The sequence below is a fragment of the Macrotis lagotis genome, chromosome 5 (assembly GCF_037893015.1).
Source record: "Macrotis lagotis isolate mMagLag1 chromosome 5, bilby.v1.9.chrom.fasta, whole genome shotgun sequence".
NCBI classification, from domain to species: domain Eukaryota; kingdom Metazoa; phylum Chordata; class Mammalia; order Peramelemorphia; family Peramelidae; genus Macrotis; species Macrotis lagotis.
The window spans coordinates 256,220,099-256,240,511 of record NC_133662.1 but is presented as its reverse complement, the minus strand read 5'-3'; positions in this window follow the sequence as shown (position 1 = coordinate 256,240,511).

Below are 20,413 nucleotides of genomic sequence, written 5' to 3'. Positions count from 1 at the left end.
GACTGTTCTTGGTCTTTGATGGAGAAGGGGCCCTTTTTATCCCTGGAACTTAGCACAAAGCTTAGCATATAGTAAACACTTCAGAAATGCTTGTTGCCTCAATGACCAATTGGCCGACCATTCCAGTAGCTCCATTTTCATAAATCCTTTGTTCTATGATCACCATTAATCACCACACAACATAACGAAAGAGAAAAAGTACTGACAATAACTCCTGGTTTCGCCACTTATTACTGGTGTGGCCACAGGGAGAGTATTTAATGAACCTCAGTTTCCTCAACTGTAAAATTAAGTGGTCTAACCCCATAGAAACTAAGGTCCCTTCTGGCTCCTGTTTTCAGATCCAATGGCAATAGGCATTGACAGAGACAGTGGTGCTCTGGAGGGTCATGCCACGCAAGTCATAAATCACAGCAATCAGAACTGAAAGAGGCCTTAGGCATTACCATTTATAGATGATGAGACTGAGGGACCTGCCCATATTCACACAGCCAGGAAGGAACAGAGCCAGGATTGGTATCCAGGTCCAGGTTCTTCGACTCTGACTCCAAGGCCAATGTTGTTCCCATTCCCTGAATAGTACCTGCCAACACCACCCCTCTCACCCAGTGGTTGAATCCAAAGAACCAATCAGTTCGGACCTAGAAGGCCCCCTCTTCAGCTGGAGCCAGGGAGAGGGAAGGAGGAGTCATTCAATGGTGGTGCTTAGAAGGCAAACTTCACTGACTGAGAACAATATTGAAGTTAAGATCAAGCACTTAGAGTCTTGCCAGCTTCAGCATTTGGCAGTGCCAAGGCAAACAGAGCCAGATTGCAAGAGACAGAGGCTGGAGCAGCCCCAGAAGCTGCTGAATTGGGATGGGCATCGTGGTCCCTTCACAAATTGATAAAGGGGGGAGAGACTGTCCCATATATTTTGAACACTGGGTCAGTTCAAGTCAACAAACAATTTTTTCCAAGTACCTATGGAAAGATTTGAAGGTGCCTAGATGTCAGGAAGCCCTGGTTTCAAGGCTCACTACTGTCACAGATTGCTCCTACTGAGCAAAGTACTCAAGATCTCAGTCTTCCAGGAGACTCAAGACTATAAAAAAGAAGCTTCTTCTGCCAATGAAATCAGAGGTTTGATCCAGCACCCACTATCATAGACTTACTACTACCATGCAGAGAAAGAAGAAGAAGAAAGAGGAGGAAGAATAGGAGGAGGAGGAGGAGAAGGAGAAGATGAAGAAGAAGGAGAAGAGGAAGAAGTCCTACTTTCAGGAATAATAGGTTTAGAGTTGGAAGGGACCTTAGAGGCCATCAGATCAATACTCCCACTTTACAGGTGAAGAAAATAAAGTCCAAAAACTTTAAGTGATTTGTCCAGAATCACTCAGGCTATCAATAACAGAGCTGGGGTATGGAGGCTCCAAAGACCATTCAGGAGACTATTGCAACACCCTAGGCAAGAAATGGTCGAGGTTCAGTGATGATCATGGGAACAAAGAGGAAGGGATAAGCCCAAATCTCTCCAGTCTATTGTATTAGTCTCCTAATTGGATTCCTGACTCAAGGCTTTCCCCTCACCAGCCCAATCTCCATGTGGCTGTCAAATCAATATTCCTAAAGAACAGGGTGATTATGCCACTCCTCTGCTCCACGATCTCCAACGTATCCCTATAACCTCTAAGAAAATACACATCCCTCTACTTCACAGCCTGGCCTACTCAGTCAGCAAACACTGACCAAGCAATGGCTGTTTTAAGCCCTGTGCTAGGTACTGGAGATGTTGAAAAAAAAGAGACAAAAAAACTAATTCCACCACTGAGTGGGTCACAGAACAGAAGAGAGACAACTCACCAACAGCTCTGGAAAAGGAAGATAGATACCAGATAAAGGCACTAGATCTAAGGCAGACTAGGAAAAATGCCTTATAGAAGGTGGAATTTTACCTGGGGCTAATGATATATTTCACCTTCACACACATTGTAGTGTAGAGATCACTGGCCTTGGAATCAGGAGTTCGGGAGTTGGGATCCAGTCTCAGACACTTGACACTTACCAGCTGTGTGACCTCGGGCAAGTCATTTAACCCTGATTGCCTCTCATCCGGGACCATCTCCAGTTAGCCTGCTTCATATCTGACCACTGGACCCAGAAGACTCTGGAGGAGAAAGTGAGGCTGGTAACATAGCACAGCCCCTGTCACTCAAATCCAATTCATATGGCTTGTCATGGTCTTCTTCAAAAATGAAGGACAAACACCATCATTCTATTTCTACTAAAATCGACCTGTTTGCCAACTATTCCTTGTCTCTACACTCTATCTCTCATTTTCTACCTCCATGCCTTTGCACAGGCTGCTCCCTCTACATGGATTGTATTATCTCTTTATCACCACCTCTTAGAATTCTTAGCTTCTTTCAATACTTCCCTCAGATGTAGACTACATAAAACCTTTCTTGGCACACACACACACATACACACACACACACACACAAACATACCCCAATTGATGCCTTCTTGTAGTTGCTTTTTATTTGCCTTTTATCTAATTTCCATTGGTTTAATCTTAACGTGTTGTTTCCACAAGTAGAAAGTAAGTTTCCTGAGGGAAGGGGCTGTTTTTGGGTTTTTTTTCCAGTTATGGGATGACCTTTATTTTGCCTCAGTGATACAAGTCCAAAAACAGATACAGAAAACATACAAAACTCTGAGAAAGTCCATCCATTCCCACTGGAAAGGAATTGAATAGTGTCTTAAGAGCAGGGAAATCTTTTTTATCTTTCTTAAAGACCAGTCAAGAAATATTTGTTTTTGTTGTTGCTGTTCAGGCATTTTCAGTTGTGCTTAACTCTTCATGACCTCATTTGGGGTTTTCTTGGCAGAGACACTGGAGTGATTGGCCATTTTTCAGACAAGGAAACTGAGGCAAAGAGGGTTAAGTGACTGGTTCAGGGTCACATAACTAGTATATGTCTGAGATTAGATTTGAACTCAGGAAGATGAATCTGTTCCAGACCCATTCTTTATTTTTATTCTTTATTCTTTAGAAACCAGCCACTTATTTAGTGCCTACTGTGTGATAGACACTGTACTAACACTGGAGACGCAAAATGAGACAAAAGACAAGGAGCTCACAAATAAACAAATATGTACAAACATGCCATAAGCAGGATAAACAGGAAATAATCACTATGAGAAAGATGTCAGAATCCTTAGCACTTGGATACAGTAGGCATTTAATAAATGCTTACTGTCAAATGTCTTCCACATGAGGTTGCTGTTGAGGAAAGGTGAGACTTTCCAGTGAGTTTCTTCCCCCCAAGTCCAGGATAGCCCAACAAGACCCACAATACCTCACTGGGGTTAAGGCTTCCCCTGGGGAAGTGATCTACCAGGCCCATGCTGAAGGGAAACTCTTTTTGGCCAGAGTCCATCCTCTTGAAGTCTCCATCACAATCACTCCCGTCATCTAGGTCTTCGTAACCTCTTCAAGACTTCATTGTTTTGTCCCTTCACAGATTTATGTTAAAATTGTTTGTTTTCCCATCTCCTCTACTTCCCCCTGAATGTTCTCCTCTGCCTTCCCAGAGAGCCATCTGCCTATTTGGTCTTTATAGCCTCAGTTCTAACATGGGGCCTACTACATGATGTTGAGTTAATTCCTGTTGAGTGATTGATTTATTGAAGACGAAGGGAGAGATGGGAGAGATATTGCAGAGGTAGACTGGACAGCACTTGGCAAGGGACTGGGGCTCTTATTATATCCAAATGTGGAGAAAGGGAATGCAAGCAGGCCAAACCGCCACAGAACAGCCCGAGCTTCTTGTCCCAGGAGGCGAGAGAACAGAATCTCTCCATCAATCAGTCTCTCAACAAGTCTTCACAGCTTCTTATATGCTGAGCATTGGGTTTCTCTTGCTTAGGGGAGTGAAGACAAGGAGACCAGAGAAGATATCCACTGCCCTCCATGAGTTATCAGGGAGTAGAAGACAGACTTCCCAAGGAGAAGACGATTAGAACACAATGGAAGAAGATAATGGAATGTGACAGTTGTGAGATGCAGGCCATGAGGGATGGAGAAGCTCAAGGGCAGGGAGAGAGAACCATGGGCTGGGGAGGCTTCTCACAAAGGGCAGGACTTTGAGAGAAGGATAGGATTTGGAAAGGTAGAGATGGAGGAGCAGGAAGGGTTATCCAAGGAAATGTCAATGGAACTGGGTTTGTAACAGAGAAAAGGTTTGGGGTAGGAGGGATCGGGGATGATTTTTCTCATGTTGTTAGTATTGTTGAGTCATTTTTTTAGTCGTGTCTGCCTCTTCATCATCCCATTTGGGATTTTCTTGGTCAGGGTACTAGAGCCATTTGCCACCTCCTTCTTCAGCTTTTTTCCTGTGGAGAAAGCTGAGAGAAGCAGAGTTAAGTGACTTGCCTAGGGTCACACAACTGGTACGTGTCTAAGGGCAGATTTGAACTCAAGAAGATGAGTCTTTCTGACTCCAGACTCAGCCTTCCGTCTTCTAAGCCACCTAGCTACACTTTCTTCATGTATAGGAAGGCTATTTGTCATGTGACAGAGAGATTAGCTTTCTTCTCATCAGGAGAATCTGAATTCAAATGTGACCTCAGACACTTGATACTTGCCTCAAATCCAGGGCCATCTCCAGGCTACCTGATTCATATCTGGCCACTAGATCCAGAGATGGCTCTGGAGGAGAAACTCAGCACAACATCCCTTCACTCAAATTCATTCCACACACTTGTCATGGTCTCACCTCCCTGATGCCATGATCTTCGAGAATGGAGATCCAACACTGTCATCATTGACCCAGAGGGGAGGTCAAGGAATGGAAGGCAGAGAGTCACAGAGTTTAGCTCCTGTCACTAAAAAGTGACATGACCACTTGATTAGAAATTCATTATTGGAAATCTTATTATGTTTACAATATTTTTACAAATCTTTACTCCCTAGAGAGTCATCCCTCATAAAGAAAAAATGAGAGGGGGGAAAATTAGTTCATCAAAACTAACCAACCTATCAACTGAGTATGTCATTATTGAAATATTCCACACCTATGGCCCTCCACCTCTAGAAATGATGATAATAATGGTAAAAAGATAATGAATTTAAAATTGGCAAAAATGCTTTATTTTTCCTCAGTTGAGCCTTACAACTACCCTCTGAGATAAATATTATCTCCAGTTTACAGATAAAGAAACAGAGACGGAGAGGTAATGACTTGCCCAGGGTCACAGTTAGGATGTACATGAGTCATCTTGACTCCAACCCTACTCCATGGTGCCACTCACACAACCAAGAGGAGGATCAGGAGGTGCATTTTGTCTTCTCTTTGGGTCCACATTTGGGCATTATAATCATATAGCATTCATTGTTTATTTATTCTTTCCCCTGACATTGCTGTATGGATGACCAATTGTGGAAATACTGACCCTAACACCTCCCCCATTCTTATTTGTAAATGACTCACGTGCCACTGAATTAAGAACCCCTGGGCAGAGAAAGTGCCAGTCTGCCCCGGTGGAGGGCGTTCCCTCATCTAGAAAATCACAAGTCAATTAGCTAATTGGTAAATGTCTCTATATCTACATGGGTCACATTATTCCCCGTTGGGGTTCTGGAGTAACTGCTGAGACAGTTCCCATACTCTCCAGTTCGGACACTATAATCAAATCAACACTACTATTACTATTGAAAAGGGGGTGCTGGGGTGGCTAGGTGGAGCAATGAATAGAGCACTGGCCCTGGAGTCAGGAGTACCTGGGTTCAAATCCGACCTCAGACACTTAATAATTACCTAGCCATGTGGCCTTGGGCAAGTCACTTAACCCCATTGCCTTGAAAAATCTAAACAAAATGAAAAAAAGAAAAGGGGGTGCTAATCTACTCCCTTGCGACCTTATTCACCATCCCTATAAGTTTCTAAACCATAATACTCTTCCCTAGAGGGCCTTATAACTCCCACCATGTGTTTTCTCCCCTGCTGAAATGCACACTTCTTGAGAGAGAGAGCTAGACTGTCTTGACTTTTAGAGGAAATGAGAACTTAATAAATGCTTTTTTTTCCCATTCATTCATTTCTTTATTCATTCATTTCTCCATGTTCTAGAGGTAGAGGTGCTATTCAAGTACAGATAAGATTGGATGGCCTCTGAGGATCCTTCTAACTGGGGCATTCTCAATTCTCTGCTTCTAATATCTCTCCAAACTCAGAACCAGGATGCCAAGAATGTAATACAGTGGGGACTAAAGGAATGATGCTGTACCTTTTCTTTTCTTGCCAGAACATGCTGTTCCCCAGAGTCCATAAGTATTTATCTTGCATCAAGTCAAGACTTATGTGTTTTACATAGTGAAGACTCTGTGCTCCAATAAACCATAACACATGGTGAGGACATGAAGTTTTCCAACCATTATTACCTTATCTTGGTTCTGTTTGGAAAGTCAGTCACCCTTATAACCTCCAAAGGCTCCCCATCAACTTCATACTTTAAGATTTGGTGAATTAGATGTGGGTAGTCTGATCATTCCATCAATCACTAAGACATTTATTAAGCATCTATTATGATCAAATCCCATTTCTGATCTGTGCCAGCCATGTGACCCTGGGTAAGTCACAGTCTCCCAGTGCTCTTGGCAAATCTCTAAGACAGAGCTTTGTAACCTAGGGTACATAGACCCCTGCGAATAGATTCCAGGGACTCTGTGAGAGATATTGGAGAGGGAATTGCATCTTTATTTGGACTAACCACTGGTTCCTTTTGTCATACTATGGGTTTTTTGCATTTAAAATATCATTCTAAAAATAGGTCCATTAGCTTTGATGATGATTTTTTTTTTGCCCTTCATTCTCAAAGAAGACCATGACATCAGGGAGGTGATGCCACGACAAGCACATGAATTGGATTTGAATGAGGGGGTTACTGTGCTAAGTCACCAGCCTCACTTTCTCCTCCAGAGCCATCTGAATCCAGTAACCAGTTATGAATCAGGACGACTGGAGATGGCCCTGGATGCAAGGCAATTAGGGTTAAGGATCCAATACCAGACCAGAACTCTTGTCCTCCTGACTCCAAGGCCGGTGCTCTATCCACTGTCCCCACCTGTCCCTCCATAGGCTTTCCCAAAGTGCTAAAGGGGTTCATGACGCAAAAAGAGTTACAAACCCCTAGTCTGAGAGAGAAAGCACCAGCCTGCAGTGGCGAGGACAGAGGACACGCCCTCACCTGGGAAATCACTAGTCAAGCTGTTCTTTTCGTATCCCTGCATGACAAGCACAGGAACCCTTTCACGGGCACAGATCCTAATCCTTCTCAAATTTAGCAGATAAGAATTGCTATGTACAAACAAATCTATCTGCCTGGTGAGAAGTATCTTCAGATTTAATTTGCCTCATTATCAAATGACAGTCAGGCATCTACTGTCAGCCTTTGACTCAGAAGAGCACCGGCCTTGGATTCAGGGAGAAAGGGAGTTCAAATCCAGTCTCAGACATTTGACACTTACTAGCTGTGTGACCTTGGGCAAGTCACTTCACCCTGATTGCCTTGCATGTGGAACCATCTCCAGTCATCCTGATTCCTGTCTGGTCCCTGCACCTAGATGGCTCTGGAGAAGAAAGCAAGATTGGTGATTTAGCCCAGCAGCCCCCCTACTCCAGTCCATTCCATGTGCTGGTCATGGCATCACCTCCCTGAGGTTATGTTCTTCTTCAAAAAATGCAGGACAACAAACATGTATAATAAACAAATAGAGAGAGAGACAAATATATATGAAGACCTATAATATATATATAAAGACAAATTATATAGACATATATAAAAACTATATATAAAGACAAACATACATATAGAGAGATAAATATATACTTGAGAGCCCAAGATCCCCAATGAGCCATGATGGGCCATTGGAGGACCTTCCCCTAAACCCATTTCATTCTCTTGGGGGTCTTCTTTCTCTCTGTCTGGTTTTGCCACCTTTCAAGAATGGAAAATTCAAAGGCTTAATGAGGAGAAGATGTCACCCTTCATTCTCATCACTCTAGCATTGGGCCCGTGTCCTCTGGAAGGGAAACAAAAGACAGTCTCTGACTTTCCCTCCATTGACCTTGAGTGCAGGGCTCCTCCTTGGTCTCCCCAAGCCTTGCGTGGCCTCCAGCTGCCCTCCCTTTCCCATGGGAGGCTGATGACTCAGTGGTGGTACCTTGGGTCTCTGCTCGCAGGCCACCACCAATCTCTGCCAAATGAGCCCCAATTTGCTATGCTAATGTGTGCTTTATGCTGAGCTGGGACTCATCAAACTCCTTTTGCTCAGGACCTCAAGCGAGACTCCAACCCCGGCAGAACAAATTGTAATTATGTCAAGCCACAACCTGCTGCTTAGTCAAGGTCATTAGTGAAATTGTTTGGCATTCCATAAACCAGGGGAAAGCAAAGCCATGAGCTATGTGCAATAAAAGATGGGCAGGTATGGAAACCTGCAGTCAATCAGCAACTTCCCAGCCCCCTCCTTCAGCCCCTCCATGCCAATTCCAAAGGGGTGGCAAGCTGCCTCCCCCACCCCCTAGAAACCCACCTGGCCATAATTAGGCTCATTCCACACTAATTAGACCCCATCCCCTTGCATCTCCAGCCTTATTGCAGTCACTTTTTTGAAATGCATTGGCACAGCCCTAAAACTGGCTAAAGAAAGGCAGAAGAGTGGGTAAGGAATAAGGATAATTTGGAGCCCACTCCTGGACCAATGGGCTCTGGCGAAGGAACTGATTTGTGCTCTGATTGCAAGGATGCCCAATTACAGCAGACAGGCAGACAGACAATCAGGGCATCTGGTTCCTCTTCACCCCTCCCCAAAGCAACACGCTGCCAGTCATCTACACTGGGGCAGGCTCAGCATGGACGGGTCCCTGGTGTAGCCTTCAGAGATGAAGACTCAGCTAACCTGATATGAGAATCCGAGGTCAGTCTAGTCTTCATTCAGCCGACAAATGAATAATAATAAATGTTTATTAAACCACCCCCGTGCCATAGCACTGTGGGCTAATACTACATGGGATACTGAGTAGGCAATGGGAATACAAATCCAGGGAAAAGAAGACAGTTCTGCCATAAAGAAGTACCTGGCCCAGTGAGAGGGGGAGGAGGGATGGTGACCAGACATGCACACAGAGGTTTATGAGACTAATTAGCATTTTATTAAGTATTTGAGAAGCACCTTAGCATAAGGAATGGATAGTCAGCCTCAAAGTCAGGAAGTCTGAAATATACTGTCTATGGGCCTCTAGACAAGTCACTTAACCTCTCTCTGCCCCCAGGCAACTCTCCAAGAGAATTCATTTATAATAGGTGTCAAGCTGGGGGACTGGGTGGGGAAGTGTTTAGAGTCAGGAGAATGTGAGTTCAAATTTCAGACTATGACAAGCTGCATGACCCTGGGCAACTCACTTCACCCTGTTTTCCTCAGCTGCTCATTTATAATATAAACTGGAGAAGAAAATGGGTCCAGGATCTTTGCCAAATGGGTCTCAAAGAGTCAGACATGACTAAAATGACAAATGCCAATCTACACTGGTGGGAAGGGAGCTTCTTCACCAGAAGTCCCCTACACTAATAAAATCATAAGTCAAAAAAAAAAAAAGTACAAAGGGGAACTGAAAGGATGTGATCTGAGAAATTATGAGAGGAAGGGATCCCTTTGAGCTGAGGGAATTAGGGAAGGTTTTAGGAAAGAAGTAACACCTAATGTGAGTTGAGAAAGAAGAGATGGAGACATGGCAGAAATTTGTCCAGGTCTCATGGATGGTATAAGCAAGGGTAGGAGAGAAAGGTAGCCTGGGATCAGCCCAGTTTGCCTAGACCACAGAATTATTGAAGGGGAGCATGGACTCAAATTAGGAAGCAAATTGAAGCCAAATAATGGATTGTATTGGCGATAAAAGACTTGAAGCAGGGACACCAATGAAAAGTGGTTGCAATAACCTAGGTCACAGGTGATGAGAACCCGAAGTAAGGTGGCAGATGTGTAAGTAAAGAAAAGGATGCTATTACTATTCATTCAAGAGATGTGAAGGCCAAAAGACCAAGATTTCACAACTATTTGTCTATGTAGTATGAGACAGTAATGGAAGAGGAGGAGGAGGAGGAGAGGAAAGAGGGGGAGGCTAGGGGGTGCAGTGGATAGGGCACCAATTCTGGAGTCAGGAGGACCTGAGTTCAAATCTGACCTCAAACACTTAATAATGACCTAGCTGTGTGGCCTTGGGCAAGCCACTTAACCCCATTGCCTTGCAAAAAAAAACCTAAAAAAAAAAGAGGAAAGAGGAAAGAAAGAGGAAAAAAGGAGGGGAAAGAGAAAAGAGGGGAAAGAGGAAGGAGGGGAAAGAAAGAGGAAATAGGAAAAGAGGAAAGAAAGGGGAAAAAGAGGAAGGATAAAGGAGAAGGAAAAAGAAAAGAGGAGGAGGAGGAAGAAGAGGAGGATATCCCCGCATGAGGAAGTAAAAGGTGACACTTAAACTTAGAACTGAGCCTGGGAGAAACAGGGAAGTTGAAGGAGAAGGAGATTTGGAAGGAAGACAATAAATTTTACCTTGGACATGAGGTTGACATGTTGTGTTGGAGGTGACAGAATGATATCCAGGTGGAAATGTCTAAATGGCTGTATAAGATGCTGATGTGACGCTCAAGGGTGAAGCCTTGGTAAGAGATATGGATTGAGAGATCCATCTACATAGAGGGAATGATGAACTTCTCAGGGCCCCAGGCAGCTCGCAGACTATAAATTTAAGAGACTGTAGGCTCCTTACCAGAAAATCTCTGCCCAGATGTAATCACAGGTGGGTCATGACAAAAGAAGTATAATGATAGTTAACATTTACATAATGCTTTTAGCTTTGTAAGGCCCAGGACATTATCTCTTTCCCTGGCCCTGTAACACTGCCCCTAAAACTTGTTAGGAGTTCTGCTCAGTTTGTTTTGGACACCATATTTTAGAAAAGAAATTGATAACTAGAACAAATCCTAAAAAAGGGAAGTTCAGAGTTTGTCATCTAAGGACTGGTGGAAAGAACCCTGGATGTTTCACTTGGTGAAAAGTCATTTAAAGCATCCAGGATATCTGTTTTCAAGTATTTATCTTATTTATTTATTTATCTATTGGCTGTTGCAAGGCAATGAGAATAAGTGACTTGCCCACAGATACATAGGTAATTGTTGAGTGAATGAAGCTGGATTTGAACTCAGGTCCTCCTGACTCCAGAATTAGTGCTCTATCCACTGCACTACCTAGCTGCTCCTACCTTCAAGTATTTAAAGGATTGTCCTATAGAAGAAGGACCAGTCATTTTGCCTCATTCCAAAGTTTATAGGAAAGGGGATCAATGGATAAAAATTACTGGAATACAAATTTGGGTTCCATGTAACCACAAATTTGCCACTGATTAGAGATGTCCAAAAGAAGATGGACTGCCTTATGTGGTAGTGAGTTCTCCATCAGTGGAGGTCTTCAAAGAGAAATAGACTTAAGTTTTGATATTAAGAAAATTCTAATGCAAGAATAGGTTGGACTAGATGATTCTGAAGCTTTCTTTCAACTCAAAGATTCTGTCATTCTGTAGTCAACTCATTTATCCCAGAAATTCTCTCAGTCTGTCTCTGAGTAGGGACATGGGAAGTTTAATAGGAATATCCATCCAGATTGAAGTTTTATTCCATTTTATTCCATTAAAAGGAGATATATATGTATATATATGTGTGTGTATATATATATATATATATGTATAAACTTCCCTTCCCAGATGAAGACAAACAAGGAGACATGCACAATTCATGATTAGACATCTTCCAGTTCCTAAGGAGGAGTGGATTCCTTGGAGGAAGGGAGCCTGAATCCATAGACTTGGTGGAAGAGAGCAGATTTTCTGATATTTAAAAAAACATTTAAAGATTAATCTAGGCTACCTTTCTGGTAAGACAGACTTTCCCATTTCCTTTTCCTCTATGACTTAGAGTCCTCTAGGTCTTACCACCCATATTGCCACAATACTACCATATCGGTGTCATCTGACCCACTGATACACCCTAAGATCCTTGAACCTTGCCATCTGCATCACTACAACACTCTGGAGACTTCTGGGTCTTTGTGTTAATTACTAGATAAGATTTGAAAATCACATACAAAAGATCTCCGTAGAAAATCTTGCTACCCTTCTTCCCACTGCTCCTGTGCGAGGATAACTCTAAGATTCAAAATAAAAGCTAATAAATATTGAGGAGAGACTAACTGTATTTGGTGATTAATATTAAGGAAAATAGACCAATTAGAATGACCCTTGAGCCCTTCAAGGACTTCCCTAGAACCCTAGGGGTCTAACTTGCCAGCATGAGTATGGTGTTAAGGAGTCTGAGTTTCGATAGGCTACAAACTGTAAATCTATAGAAATATGAGCTATTGTGCGGGTTACATTCCCATAAATGCAGGCTCAAGTAAACAGCAGCCGATGCAGGTATTCCTGCCTCTATCTCCCCACTGGCCATCAGACTCTCTAACTGGATCACATGCCTACACAGAGCCCGCATCCAGTTGCAGTGTTTGGCCAAGGGCATTGTCAAAGCTCATTTTAAAGGCTATGTTTCTCAGCTTGGTATGGGTTTCCTTTTTTTTTTTAATTGGACTATAAAAGACTTAGAGAAATTCTTTTTTTTTCTTTTCTCTTCCTTTTTCCACTATATTAGAGACACAACAGGAGCAGCTCCCTTCCAAGGATAATTGGAAGAGGTTCTTAGCAATTAGTGGGTTATATAACAAAGGGAACAGAATCTCACCTGGCTTTCTGCCTCTCATTCAGCTCTGGAAAGCAGAATGGCCTAGGGACAAATAAGATGAGACATTCAGACCCAACAATGCTGCCTGCTGCCTCTGAGCATGGCTGACAAGAAAAGCATCTTCACTCACTGCCCTAGGATCTCCGAGTCAGAAAGAAACCGAGAGGTTGTCACAGGGCCAACAGATTCCTTTCACAAATAAAGAAACTGAAGCTCAGAGAGAGGAAGTGACTAGGACAGAGTCACACAGGGAAGAAATGCAAAGGTAGGATTTGAACCCAGGTCCCCTGAATTCAAAATAAGAGCTCTTTCCATGGTGCTGACATGGCACCAGCAATGCATCCCAAACATGTTCAATGGAAGAGACTCCCAAGAAAGCTAAGGACAGATGTGTGAGCCTTCAAGAAAGTGTGTGTGTCTGGAGGTACATATATGTGCACAGTCCATTCATTCATTCATTCGTTCATTAAATGAATACTTACCAAATGTCACTGTGGAAGTTATTGAACTGGACTCCAAAGGGAGGAATACAGAGCAGGTGTGACATGCCTACCCTGGAGGAGTGTAGCTTGTTTGGTCAAAGAGAAAGACACAAACAATTATAATGCAAGGTTGGATGGACTAAGGGCCCTAAGAGAATGAGGAACAAAGGGCTATGGTAGGCCAGGGAAGGAGCTACCTTTGTGTTTTTATAGCAGCGTGTGTGTGTGTGTGTGTGTGTGTGTGTGTGTGTGTGTGTGTGTCTGTGTCTGTGTCTGTGTCTGTGTCTGTGTGTGTGTGTGTCTGTGTGTGTGTGTCTGTGTGTGTATGTGTCAGATTCTGATGGTACCAATGTTTATTTCAATGAATGCATATAGAGTCACAATGGGAGTTTTCAAAAGGGCATGGTGACCCCAAGAGAAAGTGGGGTCCTCCTCAACGGAAGTCTTTAAGCAAAGACAAAGCAAAGTTTATCTGTTTGTCATCTAAAATCCTTCCTAATCTGTCTCTAGTCTCATTACCCATTTCTTTCTTTCACAGTTTCTGTGTTTCAACTGCAATGAATTCACAAAGACTGTCTCTCATGGACATCCTTGGTTTCCTTAAACATTTGGCTAGCAAGGGCAGCTAGGTGGTGTAGTGGATAGAGCACTGGACCTGGAGTCAGGAGGACCTGAGTCCAAATCCAACCTCAGACGCATAATAATTGCCTAGTTGTGTGATCATATTATTGTCCCAGAGATTTTATTGCTAGGCATACACCCTAAAAATGTTATTGAAAGCACTTCCATATTCTCCATAGTATTGATGGCAGCACTTGTGGTGATAAAGAACTGGGAACAAAGCAAATGATCATTAACTAAAGAGTGATGAACAAACTGTGGCACCTGAATGCAAAGAATCTTACTGGCTCTAAGAAATAGCAAAGAATCCAGAGAAGCATGGAAAGACTTTTCTGAATGGATACAAAGTAAAGTAAAGCAAAGCAAAGTCAAAACAAGACACCTAACTATATAGTAAGATAAATGGAAAGAATAACAACAAACCTATCTCAACTGAAAGATGCAAAATTATATTGACTAAGCTTGGCTCCAAAGAAAACAGATGAAAAGACACCTCTCTCTGCTCCTTGGCAGGAAGATGGTGTGAGGGAGGGAAGGGAACAGAGGTGTCAGATTTTTTGATGTATTAAGTGCTTCTGCTGTTTTTTTTTCTCTTTTTCTTTTATTAAAAAATATTTGGGGGGTGGCTAGGTTGCACGGTGGATAGAGCACTGGCCCTGGAGTCAGGAGTATCTGAGTTCAAATCCAGCCTCAGACACATAATAATTATGTAGCTGTGTGGCCTTGGGCAAGTCACTTAACCCCATTGCCTTGCAAAAAAAATTTTTTTAAATATTTGGGATAGCTTCTTTGGTAGTGGGATTGGGAGAGAAAAGGGGAAAACAGATGATGCAAAAATAAAATGCATCAATAACACTTTTTTAAAAATCAAGTCATTTATTACCTTCTTCATAAGGCATCTCTTCATCCCCCTTCTTCCCCAAATGACTTTTTTGGGGGGGGAGGGGAAAGGAGCGAAGGGAGTTGCCCATACTTAATAGAGGAGCATATATTTAGAACTAAAATGAACTTTCCTCCAATCTTCTCATTTTACAAATGAGCATCCTGAGACCCAGAGAGATTAAGCAACTGGCTCAAAATCACAGAGAGCAAATGGCAGAGATGGGATTTGAACCTAGATCCTCTGATTCCAAATTAAGCATTCTTCCCATGGTACCATATTGACTTGATAAAGCTTGAGATCAAGAATTGTTTCATTTTTTTCTTCATGTCTGGCATATAGTAGGTGCTCAATAAATACTTGTTTGTTGATTGATGACTACTGAAATCTCTTCCAGCTGTGAGATCCTGTAACTCAGTCAAGTGTCCATCTGGGTCTGATTGTGTCTTAGTATGAATTTACTTGTGTCTAAGGCAGCAGGCCGAAAGGGAAGGGCTTACATGATAAGCCTATTACTCTCTTCACCAGCCAGTGCTTTCAATTTATATGAGTTTGGGTTTTACAGGAATCACAAGCTAAAATTCTTGGGCCATGTTCAGATTTGTAATGATCTGTGCTGGCATTTATTTGGGGCTTTAGGGGGAAGGTCTGGATGTAGAGGTTCAGAAATGTATAATGAATTTCCCAAGAAGACAAAGAGCTTTAACATTTGCTGCAGGCCTTGGCTCTGTCCTTCTTGCTGCCACCACACTAAGCCACGAGTATTCACAGATTTCTAATTTATATTGATCAAACTGCAGGGGAGGGCAGAGAATGAGTAAGGGAAAATTTATTTTCCCTTTAATGCATCTAAGAAGTGGTTAAAGTTTATCTCTCCTCAGTTTTCAATTATGCATTAATATAGTTTGCTTTAATATTAACTCCATCTCCAAATATGAGTTTTCCCATTACCTCACCAGAAAGTCATACTCCATATCAGAGAATAAAAAAGAAAAAGAGGTGAGATCTTAAAAGGGGCAATTCAAAAGACTAGTCTACACAGCAACTCTATCTACAGTATATATTTAGCAATTATGGTCCCTCCTCTATACAAAGTAGGGAGGAAAGTAAATTTCTTCATCATTTCTTTGGGATTATAAGATGTTCATTTTGTTTTATTTTGTTCTTGTTCTTTCTACTTAAATTGTTACAATCACGGCAATATGTTGACTTTCTTATTTTTCTTGCATCACTTTGCATCAGTTCACATCAGTCTTCCTAGGCTTCTCTGAATTCTTCATAGATTTTGTTTTCTTATAGTGAAGTAAGACTCCATTATATTCATGAACCATAATTTATTAAACCATTTCCTAACTGACAAGCTTTGTTTTTCTTCTAGTCCTTTGCTGCTACAAAAAAATGACCCAAATAACTTAATTCTACTAAGTCTCCGATTTTATTGGTTGGCACAGCTTATCATCCCCAGGCTTTGTTGTTGTTGTTGTTGTTGTTGTTCTGGAAATTTTTACCCATAATCCTCAGTTAGGATGTGGCATAAAAAGATGTCCATAACTGGGGAGAATGGGAAAAGGATGAGACTTTCCATCACTAGCATGAAGTTATTGCTTAGGAAACCACCATAGGGAGAGGGAAAGTGGGGAGAGGCATGGAAAGAACTTACCCTAGTCTACCATCTGGCAACTTCCTTTTTTTAATTAACTATTTTTTGCTAACTTTGTGCTAAACTCTGTTTTTATACTCCTGAAGGACTGCAAGCACTGCTGTCAGCACCCTCCAAATCCTGCTCCCTAGAGAAAACCCCCATCTGCCTACCTTAGTTTTTGTTCTTTTCTCTCCTCAATTCTTTCTGGAGAAGCCTGTTTCAAAGCCCCCAATTTTTAGTCCTTGAACATTTCTCCTTCAAGCCACTTCCTAAAATCAAAGTTTCATAGACCTAGAGCTGGAAGGAACCTCAAAAACCACTCAATTCAATTCTTTCATTTTACAGGGGAGGAAATTGGGACCCAGGAAAGTTAAATGACTTGCCAAGATCACAAAGGTTATGCATTTTCCTTTTCCCCCCATATTTCTTCCAGAGAAGGGATTGCGATACAAGGCATACTCAATATTATCAGGTTCCCTGGGACAAAGGAATATGAGCCCATTAATGGAAAAGAAAAACCACTATTATTTTCATAGCTACCTATAGCCTAATGCAAAGCATTTGCCACAGTGCTTGGTACAGTGCTAGATAAATGGTAGTGATGATGATGATGATGATGATGATGATGGAGATGATGGGATGATGATGGGGATAGGGATGGTGGGGATGGTGATGATGATCATGATGATGATGATCATCATCATCATAATGATAATGATGGGGATGATGATGGGGATGGGGATGGTGGTGGTGATGATAATGATGATGATGATGATGATGATGATGCCCAGGGAGGTTTTCCTTGCCTTTCTGATCATCTCACATTTTTTTTCTTCCAAATTTATACAGAATTAGAAGCTTTTGACTTGCCCAAAAGCCTGTGGTTTTTGGTTTTCATTAATACCTCAATTTTTTTCATGATGACTTCCTCAGATTCAGGGATATTTCCTACCTGAACTGCAGCTTCAAGTCCTCAGTATCTCAGAACAATGGATAACAATTGCCTAGCACTTTTAGGTTTGAAAGTCCTTCGCATTTGCTAACTCATTTGATCTTCACAACTCTAGAAGATATGTCATTATTCCCATTTCACAGATGGGGAAACAAGCAGACAGAGGCAAAGTGACTTACCCAAAGTCACTGAGCTAGTGTCTGAAGTCGAACTTAGACTCTAATTCTCATGCTCTGGATGCTGCACCACCTAGATACCAGGATGTGTGTGCATGTATGTGGGTGGGTGCCCAGGCATGTGTGCAGGTGGGCACCTAGTGTGGTTTCCACAATGCTAGTCTTTTTCAGTGCCCCGTGATTAATGAGAGACAACTAGATGACTCAAATGGATAGAATCAAGAAGATCTGAGTTCAAATCCAGCCTCAGAACTTACTAGTTATGTAACCCTGAGCAAATTACTTAATTTCTGTCTGCCTCAAACCACTGGAACAAAAAATTACAAATTAATCCAATATCTATGGCAAGAAAAACCCATAGACAGTATGGTCCATTGAGTCACAAAGAGTTGGCTTGATTGAAATGACTGAACAATGAGATTAATGAACAAAGTCAAAGGTTATTCATGATACCCAGTTGGTTCAGGGAAAGCATCCATTCCTTCCATAATGCTTCTGGGTGATATTCCTGGGTTATTACCAAAAGCAATATGGTATTCCCTTATGTAGGTCCTGTGTTCTGAGTGGCCACTTGAATCTATCAGTATAATTTAAGAATAGGAATGATAATGATATTTGTCCTTCATTCTCAAAAAAAGACCATGACATCAGGAAGGTGATGCCACGACAAGTAAGTGAATTGGATTTTGAGTGAGAGGGATGCTATGCTAAGTCACAAGCCTCACCTTCTCTTCTGGAATCATCTGAGTCCAGTGGTCAGATATGAATCAAAACAACTGGAGATGGCCCTAGATATAAGACAAACAGGGTTAAGTGACTTGCCCAAGATCACACAGCTACTAAATGTCAAATGTCTAAGGTCTGATTTGAACTCAGGTCCTCCTGACTCCAGGACTGGTGTTTTATCCACTGCATCACTTATCTGCCTAGAAAAGGTATAGGGGCAGCTAGGAGGCCCAGTGGATAAACCACCACTCTATGTTACCTTGAGCAAGTCACTTAACTCCATTAACTTTCAAAAATTCAAAAAAAATCCCAAGAATACAAATAGATTGAGAATGAGATCCACATATTTCTTCCAGACCTCATTCTCTTGATTCTATACTTCCCAATATCATTCATTTTCACTGTAAGCCTATCATGCCTGCCAAACTCTGAAGCCAGAAAATATGTATTCTCTTCCTGTACCTGCCAATTTACAGGACTGGACATATTGTGGATGACATCAGCTCTTCTTCCTAATCTTAGGTGACTCTCTTTGTTCCCCATCATGAGCCCTACTGGTTAGGAAAAGGGACATCTCTTGGTTCTTGAAGTAGCTAATGTGGAGATTCCCAAGGAGCTGCAATAGTGTAGAATGAACTACAGAAAAGATGGCTTCCATCTACAGATAAGCATGGTACTATGAAGAGACATTGGATTTAGAGTCATGGGAGCTGGGTTCAAAATCAAATTCCACCCTGTGTGACCTTGGGTAATTTATTTAATTGCTCATAAGGGAAGACCTGGATTCCAATCCCATCTCAGACACAGATTAACTATATGAACCTGGGCAACCAATCAATAAAAAGCATTTCTTAAGCACCTACTGTATTCAATACACTGTGCTGGCTTCTGAGAACACAAATACAAAGAATGAAGCAATTCTTACTTTTGTGTTGCTTGTAATCTAATGGAGATAGCATCACCTTTCTGGCCTCAGCTCCCTCATCTGTAAAACGGGGAATTGGACACCCTGACTTTTTCAGCTCTGAACTTATGATTCTCTAACTAGATGGCCTGTGAGGTTTTGAGCAGTTTTCAATCTATAATCCTATGATCTTTCAGGATTTCCTAGATTCAAGCAGAGACCTAGAAAAAAACCTTTATAAATATAGCACTGTCCATAATTCTGGCAAATCACTTTAAAGTAACTAAGATAAGTTTGGTGTCCCCATGCCTTTTGATATGTAAAAGAAAAATCTGTGGGGCTTTATCCTCCAAGATGAAAGAAATTATATAAAGAAACAACTAATTACTACTTAAAGGTGTTTCCTTCAAAAAAGAAAAAACTGGCAGTTACAATTTGCCAAGAATAAACAAATTGGAGATAGGAGGAAGGGAGGGGATATTCACCAGAACTCTGAACCCAAGAACTGGGAGTGGATTCTAGAATGGACAAAGCCTTTTCCTTCCCTGCATGAAAACTATGTCAAAATAAAAAAAAAAAACCTAACTTATGTATCCATTGGGGGGGGGGGGGTGCTTCTTTCTCTGAATGAAATTGCAATCCTTCCTAAATGTTTTTCAGGAGTTACTGAGGCCCACAGGTTCGCTTCCTGGTGATCACATTTCTGAAGATGAGCCTCTCTGCACATAACTAGTTGGTTCTTGGTCCTTATGCAGCTTTTCTTTCTGGTAGGACATGTCAGAGCTTATGTAGATAATGGGAAGGAAACTTAATTTGGAATCACTGAATTTGAATCCAAGCTCTGCCCATCTGTGGGACTAGGAGTACATCATCTAAACTCATTGGTCTTAGTGTCTCCATTTATGAAAAGAAGAGGTTGAACAAGAATATTTCTAAATTATCTTCCAGCCCTAAATCTCTTATCTACAGGAAATGAGGGTCGGTAGCATGCCAATAAGAGAGGGTTCTGGGCTCAGAAGAACTAAGTTCATATCCCACCCTGAAGTTTACTGAGATTTACTACCTGTGTGATCTAGGCCAAATTGCTTAATCTTATTGAGCCTCAGTTTCTTTATCTGTAAAATGAGAGGGTTGGAGTAGATGGTCTCTCAGCTCTAAGTAGACAAGTCATGACCTTAAGGGGCATCAAAGAAAGACGTTGATAAAAT